A 21,522-nucleotide genomic window follows, 5' to 3' on the forward strand; every position below is an offset into this window, starting at 1 on the left:
AATTTTCTTAAACTTCTAGACTGATTGTGTTATTAAATCATGCTGGCTGATGTGTTTAATAAGGACCTATTAAATGTTTATAAAATTAGGGAAATAAATACAGGCTTTTAGTCAGATTGTGTGATGGATCTGGTAACCTATTGTTAAAAGTACCGCTGGTAAAAACGTGTCTGAAAAAATAGACTTACAGGCTCCCTTTTACATAAGAAACCCAGCATTCAATACAGCCTATTTCTAAAATGATATTCACAGATGTTTAGAGAGAAGAGAGGAGCCCAATTAGAAAGATTTCACCGAGCTGATGGAAACAGCACTTCCTCCACAGGGTGATGGGTCCCTGTTTCAGACAGCACCAGGACAGTACAGAATCATTCCCTGAGTGGCTGTGGTGGGCCATGGTGGTTGCCTGGGCACCTGCCTGTCTGCAGCACTGGTGTTTTGGTTACTGGGGTAGTGTGTGGCTAGCAGAGGACCTACATAGTCCTGGTCACCCCTCTGAGCACCCAGCCCTACTGTGGCTTAGTGCCTCCTGTGGCCTTGCTGTCCCTTCTCCACGCACAAATGGTCACCTTAAATTCTTAAAGAGCTCTGAGGAATCACATCAGAAAATTTGGCAAGGGGAAAAAGCAGAATCAAAATGCAGGATGTGTCTGACACAGAATTGCCTTATGTCTCTTCCTTCCCACCACCCTGCTGCCAGCGCTTCCTTCTCTGTACAGTGCTACTCCCAGCCAGAGACAAAGCCTTTGCCCCACTGTTAGTAACCCTGGTAGCTCCTTGCATGCCCAAGGTTGCTTTTTTGGAGGTAACTCTGAGTTTTTAAGAGTGAGCTCTGTGCTTTCTTTATTCTCATCTCCCTTTCCCAATAGCTCTCATCTGGCTGTGAGTGTGTATGCATCTAACTTGTTCTAACCACAGCACACATGCTAAAGTAATTTTGTGTTATGTCTTAAGGGCAAACATGAACCTGTTTTCTCCAGCAAATTAATCTCTTTTTTTATTCTTTTCTTTTTTGGGGAGGGGGAGGAGTAAGGGGGATTATAAATTAATTAATTGTTGAGTTTTTCAGCATAAAATGCACCGCATCATTATCTTTGCATAAACACACAATCTTTTAAAAAATATAACTAGCTCATAACATCGTAGTTACATAATATTATCAAGTAATGAGGAACTTGCATGGTTCACATTAGAGGCTTTGAAAAGTTTGAAGATAATTGGATATAAGGTTAATATTTGGCAGAGCCTTGTAAATACCCTGATTGTTATTTTATATTGGCTGAAGTATAAAAATCTGTGTTGCGTGCCAGCAAAAGCTGAGTGGTGTGACCAGGTAGTTGCATGGCTCTGTTGTTAGCCTGTTTCATGTAGGAATGTTCTTGCTCTCAGTAGGTTATTTTGTGTGTGTCTGCTTATACTCAGCTAAAATAGAGCAAGGACCCAGCATGGCAATTATTTTTACTAAATTTTGTTGGGCTGCCCTCAGGGGACCTTCTCCCAGTTTAATTGTTGGAGAGATTGTTGCCTTCTGAGATTTTATTTCAAAATGTTCTTGTTAGAATTTGCTTTCTTAACAGAGGAAGGGTTTTATTTTAAAAAATTTAATCCCTTTTTAATGCACATAAAAATGCATAAAACTGTATATCCTGACATTAATAGAGGTTTTCTTGATGCATAGATTTCTATATTATTTATCTAAAGATACGCTTTGAATTTATTATATTAGAGAGACATAAATCTCCTGCCCCCCTCCACAATGAAGGAGGTTTGAAAGTGAATTCAAGCTACCCAACTGCATTTTAAGTTAAGACAAACATGGGAGAGATCATTTGTCTCTAGTTGTGCATGAAATAGCTTATAATAGTTGCAACTGAGTACATGAAGTATATGTTAGAATGCCTTTGATATAAATCCTAGCATCGGCCTACAAAGATATTGCATTTATGCATCTGACAGCATTCACCCATAAATAATAATAGGAGAAAAATCCAAATTTATAAGCTGCTATTTCTGGATTTATTTTTAATGTGACTGAATATTCGTCCCACTTTTACAGCAAGCACTACTACATTAAGCAGAGCGTGGGCAATCTGGCTGAAATCAAGGGAAAGAAAATAAATACTGAAATGTCCCCTCATTCAGCTACAACTGGTCAGAGACATGGGACAAGCTCCATGTGAAGACAGCTATGATACTGCCACATAATTCAAAGCAACTGAGCAGTCACATAACCTACTCTCGTATTTTGCTATTTTTAGATTAGCCACAGTATTCTTCTGGGGGAAGCTCTCCCCTTTTTCAAACACATGGTTCTTACCCCATTGCCTTAAAGTGTGTTTACAGGCTGCAAAACCTTTGTGGGCGAAATCTCAGCTTGTGTGAACTGTCATCCTCCACTGAAATCAGCAAGGCAGTGCTGGGGTCTTACAACCTCTCTGAAAGTCTACCTGATAATTTCTTTTAGAGAGAAGAGTGGATGAAGTCAGGCTTTATTCCCCTGCTTCCTCCTTCTCTGCTGTTTTTTGCAGTTAACCCAGCATCTGTAATTAATTGGATAGTCACTGCCTCCTTCATCTTCTCCCTCTCTCTTTCTTGCACCCTTGGGGAGGTTTGGAAGGAAAGGAAGCTAAACAAGAGCATGCAGGTAGCTAAGTTCACCCTATATGTCAAAACACTTTCTTCCGAAAACTGTGTAGACTGAAACTCTGAAAGGTAAATAAGACCCTTGAGCCTCTAAAAGTAAACTCATCAATTAGAGCATTCGCAAAGGCTGCATGTCTGTTGTCAGATCTAATGTTAACAATTTAGCCCACGCACTGGGCTCATTCATTCTTAACTGTGAAGCAGAATTGGAACCATCAGCCCAAATCTTTAAAATCCTCCTCCTTAGGATGGAAAGCATAAACATCTGCCCTGATCCTTGTGAGTTCTCACAGTGTTACCCAGCCACAAACTTACAGTGAGTTTGGGAGATCTCAGACAAGTCCACATCACAAAGCCATCACACATAATGCAACATAATTTTTCCCTATTAGTTGTCCCTCTTCAGGAAAGGCCTGAGGCACATGCAGCAGACAGATCTCTAGAGAGAGCAGTCTGTCTAGGCAGGCTGGAGATCACTGGCAGATCAGTGGAACTCTCTCTGTGTGTATAAAAAGCCAGAATTGGGAGAGCTCACAATACATCCAGTCTTGGAGACTCCCTTGCTCTCACACATGAAAAAAAGTCAGAAGGTCACATTATTATGCAGGACAAACAAAACTCAAATAGCAGCAGTTTAAAAATTTCTTATTTGACAGAGAATCAGACAGAGGAGGTAAAGTGAAAAAAAATTCCCCAAGCCCAAAACCAGAAAAAACCTCCCACCCCCAAAAATATCGTAAGAGACTCACTTTAACACTTTGACAAGCTCTTCATTGTTGCTGGTGTCAGAGAATATTCTAATGTTTTTTTAGGGTTTGAGCTTTTTTCATAACATGGAAATGGCAGACAGGCAGATGGAAGAGGGCAGGAGGCCACAGCAGAAAAAGCACCCTCAGCATGGACACCCTTGTCCCCATACACAATGCTGCACTGAAGGCCAACTGCACCCCATCCTGCTCCAGCTCTCATGTTCATAAGAACAAGGTGGACACTGATCCACGCAGGTGGGCACCCTGCAGCATTGTTAGCTCCAAGCAGTGAACATCTTTCTGGTTCTTTGAACATAAAATTGCTTCTCTACCATCCTCTAATCAAACCCACTTTCTGATCTCCATAGACCATTCCTATTATTTCCCTCCTATTTGTTGTTGGAAATGCAAAAGAGACTCTCACTGCACAAAGACCAGTGAAGTGAATAGCAACATTTCTACTTATTTAGCCAGCTGGATCATTATGCTGGGACTGCAAAAGTCTCTTGGCTCAGTGCTGTGCTGCTACTCCCTGGCTGCCCTTACTCATATTATACAAATTAGAAGAGTGGGGGGAAGGAGAGAACATGTGAAACAAGATAATTAATGGAGATCACAGGCATCAGATACTGGCTCAGGTCCTCTGTTATGGTGGCTTCACTGATTTCAGAGAGTTAAGCTTTGTGATGAGGAAGAAGACCAAAGGATGGAGAGAACTGGCACATCATGTGGTGGTGAACTTGTATGGTACTTGATGAAGCTGCCATTTGCCCACATCTTGGTCAGCCACAAGGCACCCTCAAACAGGGTACCACTGGGAATAAAAAGTCTGGTGTCTATCCTAAGTAAAAGCCTGGCAGTTCATGCAGCAAGAACTAAATAGAAAGAAAAACAAAACACTCCCCTGGCTGGAAAAGTTGTGAAAGCAATGTTGTTTTAAAACTGACAATGCATACACAGAGAAAAATCCAGTTTGCAAGAAGATGAACTGCATAGAATCAAGGCTGGGGACAAAATGGGGATATGTGTGTGCAGGTGTGGAAAGCAGTGGTATCTGGCACACAGGTCTTGAAAAAAATTGCTCAGGCTGTTAAGGGATGGTATGCAGCACTTTATTGCTCTGGCTCAGATGTTCTGTTGCTCAAGTGACAGCTCTGAAAAAGGGGGAAAATGGAAAAGTGAAAGGTGGGGAAGCTTTAAGTTTTATGTCAGAGCAATGTCAGGCTGGAGAAGAGAGAGGGATGATGTAATAGGTGGGGAGAGGAAGAAAGGAGGTTAATGGGGAACAGTAAAATTTCAAATGCAGTATTTTATTACAGTATTCAAACTGATGCTTACAGTTTAACAATGGGACTGGCATGGAATAGCTTAGAGATGTGAGACAACAGTGCCAGAAGGATTTATGATTTTTTTTCTTTTTTTTCATTTTTAATACTGCAGAAGAAAATCTTCAGCCTTGTTTGGGTTGACAAGTTTCAAGCCTGGTAAACTGGAGTATGCTTGGAAATGAGAGCCACTGGAAACCTGCTTGAGCTCACCACTTCAGGGGAGGGAGCCAGGGCTGTTGGGTATTTTATGGAATCTGTTGCTTTCTTCAGATGCAGAAGAGGAAAAGTGGCAGAGAAAGCAGGAGCAGAGCTACCTGTGGTCAACCTTTGGCTCCTTGGAGACTCCCACTGGCAGTGCCTCTTTGAGAGCAAGGGGTCTTCTCCAGGCTGCCCCTAGCCCATCTTCAAATGACAGAGATGCTGCCAAAAAAGTCTTGTGAGCCCAGACAGGGTGGAGCTGGGCTCTTTATGAATCTGTGGCTCAGAGCACTGCATAATAAAAAGCAGCTTGTGTGGTCATGGGAGGCTTTTCACAGCCTCAGACATGGGAATTGAAATTACTTCCTGTGCTGATGGTCAGCACTGGATCCATAATCACATCAGTCCCATCTAGAGCTGCAGACTTCAGGGATACTTGATGTCAAGGAGACCTTGTAGGTAGGACTGCACGACAGGAAAAAATGCTTAATGGGGAGAGTTAGCAAAGAACTGCAGACAGGTTGAAAAGGTCCAAGGATAGGTGAAGCAGGTCTGTGTATTGGGAACATGGGCTTGGAAACAGGCTCAGCTTCCACACATTATTGCATGAGGAAAAACAAATCAGGAGAGCTATCTTACTCTAAACATTTTCATTGCTTCTTAGTCATAAAAAGAGCCACCAGCTATCATCCTGCTGGCACCACAGAGCAGCAATGATCCTGTTGTCAGTCTCTTCTGCAGGCCCAGCCTGCAGCAAGTCAATAATCTGTGCCCCCCAGAGAGACCCTCACAAGAAAGCTCTGACAGCCCCGTTTTGCTGCATGCTGGGGCAAGTGGAAGAAATGTAAATAGAAGGTATTTAAACCTAAGTAAGCAGAAAGATTAATTCAATAAAGCACATGAGACAAGGAATTAAAATGCCCAGAAAAATGAAGAATTATGCTCCACTAAATTTGAGACACATTCACAAGAAAAAAACAACATTGCTACTTATCTCCTATCAAATATTGCAAGGTGCAATGATGCAAATTCCAGCCAGCTTCCCTGTCTTCAATGCATCCAGCTCATTAGTGGAACTCATCAGCTCCTGAACACAACAAGCTAATAGAAAAACTCTACTGCTTGTGCTGCATCCTGTCCTATCTGTTTATAACTTAAAAAATAGACAAATTAATGAAAAGAGCAGTGCTCTGCCATCATGACCACAGTTTCTGGGAGGAACAAGAGAGCTTTTGGTACAGTGGGATAGCAGACAAATTCCCTGAACTAACATACTTCATGATGAGAAGGTAAAAAATAGTCAGAAGAGAGATGTAGAACTCTGGGACCTTGCAGGGGTGACAGAGGGAGGTTCTATGCTTCTGGCACAGGGACACACCTGTACTGTCCATACAGAAAGGTACAGCTTGTAAGGACTGGTAGTGCAATATCACTGAGGAAGGTTGTACCCACTTGCCATGGGCAACATTAACACAGTATTTCCCAGGTATTTATTGGAAAGTTAAATTCTTTAAGTTTTAAAATTTTATCTTGGCACAACCAGGTGTTCCCTGGTTGTGCATACAGAGGAAGAAAAAGTTTTCCTTGCAGGAGATAACAGAGTTTTTTTCAGTGAGGGGTGAAAGGCAGTATGTAACTCATGCTCTGAAGCAAACACCCAAATCCTTTTCCCTCCGTGCAAGGGCTGCACCCTGCCCTGAAGAAAGAGGCTTCTTTGACAGCTTTGATTCCAGAGCCAAGTGTAGGGATAAGCATGAAATGCCAACCTCTCCTGCTCCCTGCATATCTCTCACCAGAGGCCGTGTCCCAGGGCTCCAGGAGAGGCAACTGCTTTGCAGCAGCCCCCAGATCCCCTCTGGTGCCATGTGGGGAAGGGCTGTCCCCTTCCTGCTGCCAGTGGCAGAGAGAGGCGACGCTCTGCAGAGCAGCTTGCCATTCCCCAGTTCCCCTTAGTGACCAAGCTACATATGTTCAGAAAACTGAATTTATGTCGGCGGCTCATTGTTCCCAGACAGAAGATTCAGTCTGATTTGTATATAGCTCTGCATAAATTCCTCGTTAACCTTTACAACCATCTGGAGCGAGAGTTGCTCCTCATATCACAGCAGACTGCAGCAGTGGCAACAAGCGTAACCGAAACACCGGGGCTTTATGAGGCTGTGCCAGGCACCTCATCTACCCATGGAGGAGGATGAAGGGAAAAAACACCTCTGTTCGGTCCCCAGCCAGCACCCAATGCTGCTGTCACCCCACGCAGCCCAGAGCTCGGCCCTGAACAAACCCCACAGCAAACCCCTCCCCAGAGGGAAGGGGCTGTCATTGTTCATCTTCCTCCATAGTCCAAACCTCTACCTTATGCTGCTCTAAGAGCAGACAGCAGCTTAATGTGAGGCTGCTGAGCCCCCAACAGCAGCCACATGCTTAATGCTTCAATTTCCACATTTTATTTTATATGTAATTTAAAGCCCATGGTGCCTTAATTGTAAAATCGGTCTTATTAAAATAATAGCTCAAGAAGCCATGGGGTACCCCGTGAAGTGGAATGAAGCTTTCTATCTTAACTGGTGTTTACAAGGACTGAAAAGGGAGATGCAACTGAAATGAAGCTGTAGAGATGTTTCCAGTATGAATGATGGACAAAAGACCATTGGATAATTAAGACTTTTTCCTTCTACTTCCCCTCACCCCACTACATTATTGCTCATTCTCTTTAGATATCCAGAGCACTCTCACTTCATTTATGATTGATGATGCAGTATGGATACTTCTGTACCAGAAAGTAGCATGGAGTTGTGATTAATGATGTTGGTGGCACTCTCAGACCAATGGCAAATAATATTGTTATCAGAAAACAACTAAAATTACTAAGAAAACAGAAGGATCCTAGGAGTTTGGAAACCTCTTGTCTAAAATCAGGCTTTGGCTGTCCAAACCCATCTCTCCAAGGACAACCCCAGGAGATCACAGAATCACAGAAAGTTAGGGATTGGAAGGGATCTCAAAAGATTATGAAGTTCACACCCTCTGCTAGAGCAGGGTCACCTACAGCAGGTCATGTAGGAACACATCCAAGTGAGGTTTTAATGTCTCCAGAGAGGGGGATTCCACAACCTTCCTGGGCAGCCTGTGCCAGTGCTCTGTCACCCTGACAGTGAAAAAATTTTCTCCTCATGTTTATATTGAAGCTCAAGCTTATATCTGTTGCCTCATGTCCTATCATTGGGCATAATTGAGGAGAGCCTGGCACCATCCTCCTGGCTCTCTCCCTTTACATATTTATAAACATTGATGAGGTTGCCCCTCATTCTCCTCTTCTCCAAGCTGAAGAGACCCAGCTCCCTCAGCCTTTCCTCATAAGAGAGACGTTCCATTCCCTTCATCAGCCTGGAGGCTCTGTGCCACGTAGTTCTTGATCTGAGGGGCCCAGAACTGGACACAATATTCCAGATGTGGCCTCACTAGGGCAGAGTAGAGGGGAAGGAGAATCTCTCTTGACCTACAAGCCACCTAGATGAGAGGCTTCATGGCAAAACTCTGAACTGCCTTTATGTTCCCTATTTTTTGGTTCATGGAAGGGAGTCATAGTTCCAACGTAAAATAGTGGTCCCTCAGGGGTCCTTTGATTTATGTCATGCCTCGTGTCTCCTGGGCAACGAATGATCAGGATGTGATCAACCACTTTGTCACACATGAACTTCTTAGAAGGTGGAGATTGAGAGTAGGTGGGCAGAGCATCCCCAGACAAGGGTATTTTCTCTGTCCCGTGTACCCCAACAAGCCTCACCAGAGTCAGATGCTATACCACTGGAACTTACAACATCACAGTCATCAGCACATAAACTGACCATTGAGTTTAAGCCCACCATTTTCATTTTGGCCTTCACTTTGTGTGATTCAGACACACTGGGCTTGAAAAGTTTGGGTTTTTTCACCCCTTCACTGTCTGTGTTGTACTTGATTCCAATTGAATCTGCAAGGCTTGGCAGGCTTTCATTGCCCACTCAAAGGGCATGTGCATTCTTCCCATCAGACTTCAGTCAGACATTTATACTCTCCTAGGCTGAAGGATGAAACAGGAGGCACAGTGCCCCAGGCTTTGCATGCTGTGGCTTCTGAAGCCTGTCTTACTGCCAGCATGACTAGTCAGTGTTCACACTGTAGAGCTCGGTGACTATATGCCTGTATTCACAGCAGGCCTACTGACAGTTTTCCTGGTGATGAAAAACCCTTAAAAACAAACCAAAACCAAATAAAATCCATCTGAAGCTCTGTGGACATACTTCAGCAACATCAGCACATTGATCCTATGGAGGAGTTCTTGCTGCCTTGGATTGAAGGTTGTCTCAGAGCTCCAGGAATCTGGGACATCTTCACCACTATGGACCTCCCTGTGCAGCCAATGATGTGAAAGTCCAATCAATGCTGGAAGCTCAGCCACATATTATGGTTGTGGCTCAGTCATGGTTAGCAGTGAGCTCACTTTGCCTCTGCCTTTTCACTAGCCCAGAGATGATGCCTGCAGCAGTGACAACAGTTTCAAGGAATTATGGACACTTCTTATGCTGGTTCCCCAAGGTACACAAACTGTGCTGGGCTGGTGTCCCTGTCCATACACGATCACTGCCATGGCCCAGGACTCTAAGCTTTCAGAGTCCTGTAGAAGATAGCAGGGATCTCTGCTAGACTGTTGGACCCCAGAAAAAATAGGAGCAGAACCAGAGCCCATCCTGCTGAGAAAAGCCCCACATGAGGCACCACACACTGCCAGAAGCTGTAACCAGCTACAGGTGGCTCCAACACAGCTTCTTTGCTGTGTTGTAGTACAGGGGGTTGAGGAGGGAGCACATGTACCAGAGGTCTTGGTGCAGATCTAGAGATGGAGGTAGCAGACAGAGGCTGGCTTAGCTTCATGGCAGGCTGGGATTTTGGGTGCTGGGAGTGCATATGGCTCCACAGCCTCCCCCTCCCCTTTGCCCACAAAACCTGTTCCCTAGCAGCCACTTCCAAATTTCCAAAACCATCAGCAGATTGACACAGTTACTATTTAGAATCAAAATAAAATAAAAGTAAAATAAAATAATAAAAATGAAAATAAAATAAATTAAAATAATAAGAAACCCAGAGGAGAAATATTTCCTTTTTTTTTTTTTTTTTTTTTTTTCTCATCCTCTAACTGTAACATTTCCCCCTCTACAAGCATGCACACTGGCCAAATTGTATTTAGTCTCACTCATGAAGCAAGGACAGATTTACAACTCAAATTCTCATGTAATGGCAGGGCTAGAAACTTTATCAAACTTTATATTATTGGAAATAAGAGATTCTCAGAAAGGATCTGAGCTAACTGCCTTTGAAGCTGTGATACCTTTACTGTATAAAGAAGCTGTCTTGCAGATGTGTTCAAAATGTTTTAGTACTTTTCTTCATCATTTGTACCCTGAGCTAGAGACCTCACAAACTTTAAGGAGGGATTTTTAAAAATCTGAATAATTTAAAAATATTTTTAAAAAATTAAACTTTTGCAATTAAAACATTTCTGAAGGCTGTGATTCAATCTTCTATAGAATGTATATGTAGTGCATGCTCAAAAGCAGGACAGAGCCTCATCCTTTGCCAGAGGGCTGCAGATCAGACATGCTGGGGTCTGTAATGAAGGCTGCTAACGAAGTAATTCAGCCCCCCACCATTTCTAATGAGCAGCCACTACAGGAAAAAGTTAAAGGGCCTAAAGGCACTGATCTGTTGTAGAAGGGACATTTATTTATATACTTATACAGTGATATATAACATCTCCAGGCAAAGGTCTTGCCAAACATAGAGAAATATTTTTTCTTAGAAAATACCATGTCATTTATAGGAAGTGAAACATTTTCCAAATATATTTGACCTTATTAAAAAATCCTGTTGTAGTGAATGCTTCAAATTTTTTTATTAATATTTCTATCATGCTTATAGTCCAATTCAGTAATGAAACCTGAATTTGATTAGGCTATTCTTAAAGGGGAAAATATGGGAAAAATATGACTGAAACAGCAAATAAGTCCATTCTGAACTCCACAAATTAATAGCAGATTCTCATTTTTAAAATATTCTACAAAATGTCTCTTTTGGGAAAAGAGAGGATTTTTCTTTGACCTGCTCTGGCCAAGTTTTACTGTAAAACAATACAGCATCACTGTAATGTACCTGGGATCCAAAATAAATACATCTGTCTCGCAATATCTCTGCATGAATTATCAGCAATATTATATGTTCCAGCTTCAGATGGTTCTAATCAGTTTTTCAGTATCTTACATGTCTGCCTATTATGCTAGAGATGATCACTTGGAATCTGAACTCTCTCTTTGTGAAATCATCCTCAGTAATAATAAATCATGTATTAGAGCTCTAGAATTTCTGGGTTTCATCAACATTTGCCCTCATTTTTCACATGGCAAAGTTAAGGAAATATCTGGTAACACCTTAATCCCACATTATTCAGTGTGGCTTGGATAGGTGTGGTACAATTGAGTTGTACACAGAAAAGTCTGATTTGAAGCTCTGGCAGAGCAATTAGCTGATTCCCAAAGATATGGGTATAAATTTCTCCTAGGCACATCCGCCCTGTCTGCTTTTAATTTTGAAACACCAGCTTTAATTTAAAAACTGAACTATAAGCTCTCCCTTTTGTGAACAAGAATGACACGAGTTGCTGAGCAAAGACCCAGAGCCAAGATTTTTTGTCTTAAGTAGTCGTTGAGCAGTAACCAACAGGCAAACGTTCCTTTACTAATTCTCTTCTGCATTTGCAGGTGACTCCATGGCATGGATCCCATGTCAATGGAGAGGTTGGACCACGCAGCCCTCCCCTCCCTTCAAATTGCAGAAATCACCTCCTCTCACATTCTTGATCACTTTCCCTGCAGCACCAGCAGCAGCAGATCACATGGAAAAGTAATATTAGTAAAGTATTTAATGTATTTATAGCTGTCTTTTAATGACATTTACCAGCTGGAAAGGAGGAGGCCTGCCAGTCTGGAGTGATCAATCTTTGAGGAACTCCAGCAAGTGCTCTCAGGACCACCAGCAAGCCTTCCTCCAGCCCTGGCTCCATCTTCTCTCCTTAGGCTGCAGCTCCGTGGGGTAAATCAGGCTGACAGAGTGTGTTTGTCTGGCACTTATCACAATGAGACCTTGAATTCAGCCCAGGGCTGAGGGTGCTGCACTATACAAATAAATAGTACTAATTCTTAGACTACAGTTCAGAAATTTCTGTTCTATATCAGTCAGGCAATCTACGAACATGGGACTCATTATGAGCACCCTATATAAAAAATGCAGTGTGCCAATCAGCTTTTCTAGAGGACAAGAAGATTGACTGCTGAAGCCTGTGCTTGCCCACTGCTTGCAGCAGAGTTTCAGATCTCTCCTTTTACCAACATGCCATCAGACACAAGTTCTGACTGTTGCAGGTCTTATCTGCACTTAGAAAATTGCAAAGATCAGCCCTCATGGAAAAGTTCATGATTGAAAGATCCAAGTAAAGCAGGCCCTTTCTGCTTCCCAAAATGTGTGAATATAAATAGAACAGCGCCTGAAAATGAGCAGGCAGAAATGGAATACCAACACAATCAGAGAGCAAGCCTTCTAAAACAAATAAACATTTTACTATATTTGAACTTAAATGGAGTGTACCAGACCCATCAGGCAATTCAAATTCTTTCTCTACCCTGCCACCCTGATTCCCATGACATGTAAGTAGGCTGGGCACAATCACTTTGTGCAATAAAGCTGAGACATTATTCTGCCTAAGTTCAGGTTAACCTAAGGAGCAGTACTTGAGCAGAAGTGCATGTTCCTGTGACCACATTATCCTGGGGAAGTTGCTCCCCACTACTGCAATCCTGAGCATCCATGTACACTCCTTAAGCAAGTCCCCCAGGAGACACTTCAAAGTTTCTTGGAAGCATCATGCCAACCTTTTGTTTTAACATCAAGGGGTCTTCAGCCATCTTATCTGTTACTGTAATTGCTCTGACAAGCTGTGGAAATACACGTCACTTAATGTGTAAACCTATAAAATAATCATTTGCTGTCTGTGCACTTTGTGCTGAGAATCTGCTGAAATTTCATGTGGGAAAAAGCTCCACTGAACTTGAAGAAATGACTTTTTCATTTCTTCCTTTTCCTCCAAATGGGAATTTTACAGCTACATGCCTCTTGGACTTCAAGTGTACATTGCTATTTTCTAGGTGCCCCTCCCTCCCCTCTCTGTACAGATTTTATCTAAAATATTTTGGGTCTTGTTAGTACTCATTATGAACTTTCAAATTTAATTTCTTTCTTTTGGTTGCTGAGTTGAAATTCAGATAGGGACTAAAGGGTTGCAAACACTTGCCTTTTACAAGACAGGTAATGACAGCAAGAAGGAAGGCAGCTAGGAATTGCTTCACCAGCGATTTGCTTAAGTAACAGAACTTAAAAATCTCATTCTCTTATAATTGCATAACTGAATGAAGAAAACAGGGACCAAAAGAAATTTGTAAAGCCAAAGATGAAACACCTGAGAAATAAGTCCCCTGAAAAAGAAATTCCAACACCTGTAGATGAGAGAAATGGTTGAGATATGCTAAAAAAAACCAAACAAAAAAACAAACCAAAACCACAAAAAACCTTAGTGATCTTGAAAAAATTATTTCTCAAACATGAAGGGTTTGTTTCCTCTTCTAAAAAAAAAACAAACAAAACAAAAAACCAAAAAACAAACACACAAAAAACCCCCAAAAAAACCCCAAAACTAAAAACTCAAATGGGGAAGAACTTTGGGGTTTTTTTAAGCCAGTTTTATTTCAGCGTCTGTGCTTTGGTCTTACATTGACATGAAACATTGGGCAAAATTGTAAAAAGAAGTTGCCAAAACAACTAGAAAAAATCTGATCAAAATTCACTTAAATCACTGTTTTGGAAGCAGATGCACATACACTTAGGAAAAGTGTTACACTGTGCTTTTTTTCTTTCAAGAAACTGGAAGTGCAGTGTATCTGCTGCCTTCTCAGAAAGTTTTATGTGTAGAGAATTTACTAATGGACTTTCAGAGCCCCTCTTCTGATTCCTTTGAAGAATACTTGGACAATGCCTGTAGCTAAAAGGAAGCTAAAACATCTTTTCTTAGATGGTGTTGAAATATAAATAGTAGTTTTACAACAAGGTTGTAAGTTCTGTGCAAAAGGAGTTGCAAAAAGAAAACAAGATGAAGTGCAAACCTTAATGTAAGCCTGCCATGTCAAGGAAGGAGGGCTGGTGGGGACCAGTCTTGTATCAAGGGTCACTTCAAATTTAGAATTCAGCACACACTGCAGAAAAAGGTGGTCCTGGATAGAGTGAATGTCATCAGAGGTTTTGGAGTCGGGTGTTTTCCTTCTTTAATTCTTTCTTTAATTTAATTTAATAAACTTTCAGAAACACTGATTCACTTCCACCACTGGTGCTCTGCTGCTTCTCTGCAAACTTCTGTAAGGAAACCTTTAATCAGAGTTGTTAACTAACCAACTACATCTAGACTTAAATCTGAGAGATTAATTTCTCTGAATTGCTGAAGAAACTCCAGAGGAAGCTCAAATTATGAATATATATAGGGATGATGTCATGGGTAATAAGAGTATCTCAACTGGCATTATTCAAGAACTGTAATTTTCCCTGTGTACAGTGCCTACAATCAGAGGACCTGACCCAGCAGACTTTAGAAGCTACTGAAACCCAAACAACAAAAAAAACAATGGAATCAAATCTGAATATGTGATATAAAGCATCATACCACAGGGCATATCCAACTCACAAGCTGCCTGAGGGGAGGGAGGAAGAAATTTCCCACAGACAGGTCATTCCATGGCTGCTGTCCCTGAGGTTTCTTGGATCTTTCTTTGAAATGTCTTCTCTTGTACTCTTCACTGTGAGCGACAGGACACCAAACTAGATGGACAAGCAATCTGATCCACTGTGGCAATTCCTATGATCCCATGGAGAGGCTATGAATAATTCAGATTTGCTGCAAAAATATCCCCCACACTTCATGCAAGTTAACTGATGTCTCCAAAAGAAAAGATCATATAATCTCTTTATAGCTGTGTCATCATCACTATTTATGTGTGTATCTGACAGTTTATGGGTGCCTTCCTGCATAGGTTGTTAAAATGATATGTAATTAAAATTACAACTTATCTTTAACAGGTTTAGATGTCACAGAAAGCTTTAACCAGACTCTTTGGTGGGTCAGCAATGAAAGAGAACACTGGCTTTTAGTGACTTGCATGAAAGGTTAATTATTTCAGTCTCAGTCCTTCTTGGAAGATGTACTCATCCTTGCAAAACAGACACTTTGGACTCCACCACGCTGCCATGTCAGCAGGAAGAATTAAGAAGGAAAACACTGGGGGGATCCTCTTCAATTTGGGGCTTTCACTCTGGGCTTTCAGTTTGGTTTGTGGAGAAGCCTTCTAGGACCACCTCTCATGCCTGAGCCTTATCTAAGAAGTTACTGTCTGTCAGGTGGCCAGTAGCCTGTCTACGCTGGGCAATGGAGATCACCAGAGCCCCATGAGTGTTAGGAACACCTTCTGGCACAGCCCACAGCTGCACAAGTGGCACATCCAGGCTTGGGTGAGGCTGTATCTAAATGTGCATGCTCTCCTTTTTGACTTTTAATGGACTTACTCTGATTCCAGCTCCAGGATGGTGCTCATACAACCTGCTCTGGGACCTCTACTATATGATCCTACCTATTTTGCAGATAAATATATGAAAAGATACCACTGGTCTGTTTTGCAGGGGGTCTAGATATGTCAGAGTGAGAAGAAGGACTAATGGCTTGGAGTTTCAAGATGTAGGTTCTGCTTTTAGCCTTACTACTGGCTGATTGCATAGCTATACACCAGAGCCATCTGCTCTCTGTGCCAGGTTTCCATTCACTCCAACCTCTGCAAAGTCTGAGGACATGGACCTCCTGCTTCTGCAGGTTCAAAAAAAATGCGGGATGAATCCTGCCTTATTCTGCAGGTGTTTTCTGTTGCAAACTAAACAACTAATCAGAAACTGTTCACCTTGGGTCTGTCATACCTTCAGACAGACTGCAGTGAAGTTCACTAACAGTGAGCTGGATTTTTGTTTCCCTAATTTCTGTGAGGGGAACCTTTGTTATAGTTAAAGCATCACAAGTGTCCTTCAGTGTTTCCAGCTCTAGACCATGCCTTACAGAAAAGAAAATATGACAAATTACAGAGTTATGCCTAAGCACTTCAGTACTCTTAAGGAGCTGAACCATTTGGAGACTGCAGTCAGCCTGATAATGCCTTTATGAGTCTTCTCATATCAGAGTTATTCTCACAGTCCTCTCTTCCCTTTCCTGCTCCACATAGTTATTAATGTGGAGAGAGAGCTGCTCAGAGCCTCTCATGCTACTCTGTGACCTGTTGCATGAGAGCTGCTCACATCTCCAGTATCTTATTAAAATATCCAAAGTATTGGGGGAATGTTTTAACTCCAACCTGCTCTGAGAAATGAAAGCTTGAGACAATTAAAAAAAGTAATTCTGAATCTTGGAGCTTCTACTGAAGGGGAAGAATGGCACTGGAGTACTTCTGACAATATATCTTGAGGTCACACTTCTGAGCTAATTTTGGAGAGTAAGGTACAACAGGGGATTTCCAGTCTCCACAGTAAAAAGTAGTGAATATAGTAAGATTTAATGACTTCAGGAGTTTGGTAAGGACCAGGCTAAGTACCTACTTAAAAGCATTAAATAAAGTATAAGAATTAGCTGTAGGAAAATGCACAGAAATATATAGGAGGAAGAAAATCATTGAGAACTTCATGGCCTTGAGGAATGGACACCTGCAAAGAAATAATCTGGTCCATATTCAAGAGTACCTTGTAAAGACAAATATTTGCCTCTAATATACACATTTATATGCAGACACAGGATTATGTGCACATGCAGACTCAATTTCTTTACTTGCAAGGAGCTGAAATTTAATATAAAGTCAGAATGTCGATGAAAAGAAAGGAAAACCTTGTGAAGTCAGTTAATGGAAAATGTCTATGTTGGAATAATGTAATTGGTCCCTGCAGAGTATTACAGGTTAGAGCAAAATGCTAGATAGTGACAATGGAGGAGAAGGAACAAATACATGGGAATTTCCACCTTTTCTTGAAAACAGCATGTCTCAGCCCAGGCATAAGCAGGAGAGGCTCATGCAAGGAATTCCAGCTTCTTCTTGCAAGCAAATACCAAATGACAAGTCAGAAATTTTAAAGAATTATTTACTTTCCTCCTCTTTTCTAAGGACAGCATGGGGGGGATGTCATGGAAGGTCAATGAGAACTGCAGAGCAGCTCCACAGGTGCTGCAGAAGCTCAGATTTTGACCCTGTGCCTTTGAAAATGTACTGTTAAAAGAATAATTCTTCCTCTCTATGTCAGTCCCTCCCAGAGCATTTCTTTTGTTATATTACATCACCAATCTCTGCCTCAATCAGGCTGTTGGATATTTATTGCAAGTTTCCTTCTTCAAGTCCAAAGGATCTGGCTTTCTTCCTCTGAAGTTTAGATACTGTCATTGACTTTGGGTGAATCAGAATCAAGTCACCTAAACTTCCCAAGTAAATGTGAATGTTCACGAACTACAGGAGGAAAAAAAAATGCCTTAGGGGATTGTAAGGGAAGATGCTCCACAGAGAATGGCTTACATTCAGGGATGACCCCAGTGAGTCTGTGTCTGCTGAGGTATGCAACACATCAGTAGCATATATTCAAGACAGATGAAGAGCTTAGTAAGTACAGGAACATGGATTCAGATGTGTCAGCTAGCATGCATAAAAACAGCTGCTTAAAAATAATGTTTAGGGTTTGCCTTTATGGAATAACAGTAAAGGAATATAGTGTCAAAGTTGCCTCAGCATTTAACCACATGTGTTATTTTACTCTGAAGCACATTGATCTCTGGTCCTTGATTCGTATGATGACTTCTTGAACTACAAAATCATCCATACAGATCTCTTCACACTACCTACAAATAATCAATGGATTTGCTGAGGTAATGGACCCTGCCATTAGGGTTGACCTGCATACAACATCCAAAAAACACCTCAGGACAAACCCAACAGGGATTTCAAAAGACTAGCATGAAAAATACTTGTGTTATTTTTAGTCTTATTCAGTGCTTCTAGTCACATAATATTGATAATGCTATCTGAAACAGTATGAGCCACTCAAACATAACCTTCAAAAACCATCACAACAACCTGTGCAATCCAGAGAGTGAAATTCAGCCACAGCCTGGACTACAAGCTCCTTGGGCATGCATCTTCTGCTGGGGCTTGTGAGAGACTGCACATATTGGCAGCAATTAAACAATATACCCATATCATCACCATATAAAAATACAGCCAAAAATCTGTTCACACTGAAATTGTTGCCTTAACTGTTACTTGGATGCTCTGAATAACTTTCTCTCTAGCTGAGAATAAAGCTAACCCTTCCTCACAGCTCTTTGCCTCAATTCTCCCCCTTACTTTGTGTGTCCATCTACTTGGACTCCATGCTCACCAGAGGAGACAGTGGCTCTGTTGGCTGGTGCCCAAGAGTGAGCATTTTTCTGGTGAAATTTTGTAAAATCCACTAATAAATCAGTTCCTGCTCAAAACACAATTAGGAGACAATAACTTTTTGGAAACTAAAGATCTTTGAAGGTTAGCTACAGTGCAGCTACTAGAAAGCAATGTCAACCAACAGAAGGGGGATGGCTCATTTTAAATATATTCAAAACTGACCTGAAGGAAGAGAAACTGGTCTCATCTGGGTTGTTAAATTGCTAGCTAAGAAAACCCCATATATAATCTCAACATGAACAGCCATAAATGTAAGTTACAGGCATTCCTATCTATCCACTTCCATAAATTGGTTCAATATTTAGCATATGTTGGTAGCATTTTTTGCCTGAGTCCATGGACTAAAAATCAAACCTCTGCTATGTAGCATCACAATCTAGAATGGAGGAGCACTGGTTAGGGTACCACTGCAGTATCCCAGGCTAGGCAGCTACTTTTATTTTTTCCCTTTTTCTTGCTTAGAAAAAGAATAAAAAGAAAGTACAAGCGGAAAAAACAACTGTATGAAAGAAAAAAGTAGACAAATGGAAAAGGAAATCTTAATAAGATTCTTTTTTCTCTTCCTATTTTTTTTAGGGATTGCTGTATTAAATTAAATTCATACATAGGTTTCAAAGAAAATCGTATGTCGGTGGAATGGTGAGCCCACCTGACAACGCATGCTAACAGAATTGTAAATGTAAAGGGTAATGCTTGTCACTTCCTGACAGCTCTAAATGGCCTTTTAGTTCAGTATGCAGAGCTGTCATAAAAAAACATAAAAATGCATATGCAGACAGCTGAAACTGCAATGCACATCATTATCTGCAAATGGTATAAGTATCCTGAACAAAAGGCCTTCCAGTTTAAGGACACGCATAAGACATTTTTCTGCCTCTAGCCTTAAAACAAAGTGCTGTCAAGAAAACAAGATTCTCAGTGCCAGAACTAAGGCTTTTCTGTCAATCAGCAAGGTGCTACATTTGTACATATTTTTCTGACCCCAAATATGAGAAGAGCATCCTTAACAGATGTGTATTTAACTCCTGGCAGATACATCTGATTCTTCTGGGTTTTTTTATATCTTTCTTTTTTCTCCCCCTCAAACACACTGCAGAGCCAAACAGTTTTGTTGTGTACTTATTAGTTCCTTCTATCCTGGCTTTTTTCTCCTTACTTGTTTAAAGTATTTGTGTGATGGATTCACAGTTATTGTGCCAAGATGTTGGAGAATTTTAGGAACTAGTGTTAACCTGCTACGGGAATCATGAAAAAAGCTGAACTCCAATCTGTTGGTGTTCACAACTACTGTGGTAGTCTATTTGGTTGCAATATAAAAATATTCAAAGTTGTGAGTTCATTGCCATTGTAGCTTTAAAGCACACATAAAAGCAACGAGAACTTAGAAAAGTCATTAACATACCCAAGCAGGGCTATGAATGAAAGAGTCCCCTACAAAGCATTAGAGAACAGAAGATCTGTAGTGTGCAGTGGCCACTCGCTGCCTAATTTAAGCAGTCCCCAGCACTCCTGGATTTCTGTATGTGCTGATATTTCTACTCACAACATCTCTCCGGATAAAGGCTGAGGGACTGCAGACTGACTGATAGGATTTAAGCATCAGAAAGAAAAGGAATCGTGGTGAACATTCTGCTCTGAGGCCAAACTGGTATGGACAAGAACTACTACCCAAAGCATTATAGTTCACCTCATGGATGCACAAAAGAGCAGTAACGACAGCAGTTTGGTTTCTTTCCTTGTTTTTTCTTCACAAACCTCTAATCCAAATCTCACCTACTATGACCCCAGTCACAAGTACCCACTGTACTGCACAGACCCATGGCTCAGGCCTACAGTAGTAGCTAAACCATCCTATCCCATCAAATAACCTGCAGAAATATTCCTTCACCAACACAATCAGCAGACCAAGGGTGAAACATGGATACCTCTCAAGTAATTGAACAAACCCCAATATTCCTGGTTGCTAGACATTCAGATGTGCCTCTCTATACCCACACCCTGGCCCCAGTTTCAGCTATGCAGCTAATTAAATTGCATAAAACCTCTTCTCCTCTGTATTAGTGTCACTTCCAGACTTTCAAATTTTACTTGCATTGCTTTTTATGCTACTCTCCCAGTCCCACATTCAGGTAACACTTTAGAATCTGTGTATGCAGAAAAAAAATATTATTTTTGTCCTGGACAAAACTTACAATACAGAACCTGGTGCTCACAGCCAATCTTTGATACCTTTTCTCAGTATATCAATTATCCACCAAATCTCTCATTCCAATGCAGTCTGCTTGCAGTGTAAAGTATGGGAGTATGAATCAAAGATGTTTGGGATTTCCGAACTTCTGAGATCATGGAGGCAAAATATTTCAGCCCATAAGAAAAGTAAGGGAATAAATGTCACATATAAAAAGTCTCTATTCATCTCTTGGTTTATATTTACAAAGTGCAGAGTTTTTATTTGTAAATTTTTCAGTGTGAAATTGCCCTGAGCAGTTGCTTAATGGCATGTTAATTTCCCTTTAATTAATCACCTTTAGAATTTCTTGCTGTTTCTCCATTAAAACCTACATTTATCACATATATAATCTTCATTCATTTCTTCAAAAATTGCCCAAAGAAATGATAAAAGACTAAGGCTGGAATTCTAAAAATTAATTTCTTTTGTATCTGTAGCGAGATGATATGGAAATATACAGTGGTCTTTAAAAAAGATGTAAGTTTTATTTGAAATTTTAAAAGATTTTACTGCCTCTCCCTTTTTAATGTTGTTTGAGACACCTGAGGACATCTAAATCTGAAGTTTGGTACCTGTCTCATTAACTGATTCTAATCCAAACTCAAGAAAATCACCTTAATGCTCACTCACTTTTGTTCCAAAGCTGCCTCTACATATGCCTAAATAACTGAAATCAACTTTGCAATATATCGTTCCAAGAGTCAAAGCTTGCACATGTGCTTTAAAAAAAACAA

The sequence above is a fragment of the Calypte anna genome, chromosome 13 (genome assembly GCF_003957555.1).
Source record: "Calypte anna isolate BGI_N300 chromosome 13, bCalAnn1_v1.p, whole genome shotgun sequence".
In the NCBI taxonomy this organism is placed as follows: Eukaryota; Metazoa; Chordata; class Aves; order Apodiformes; family Trochilidae; genus Calypte; species Calypte anna.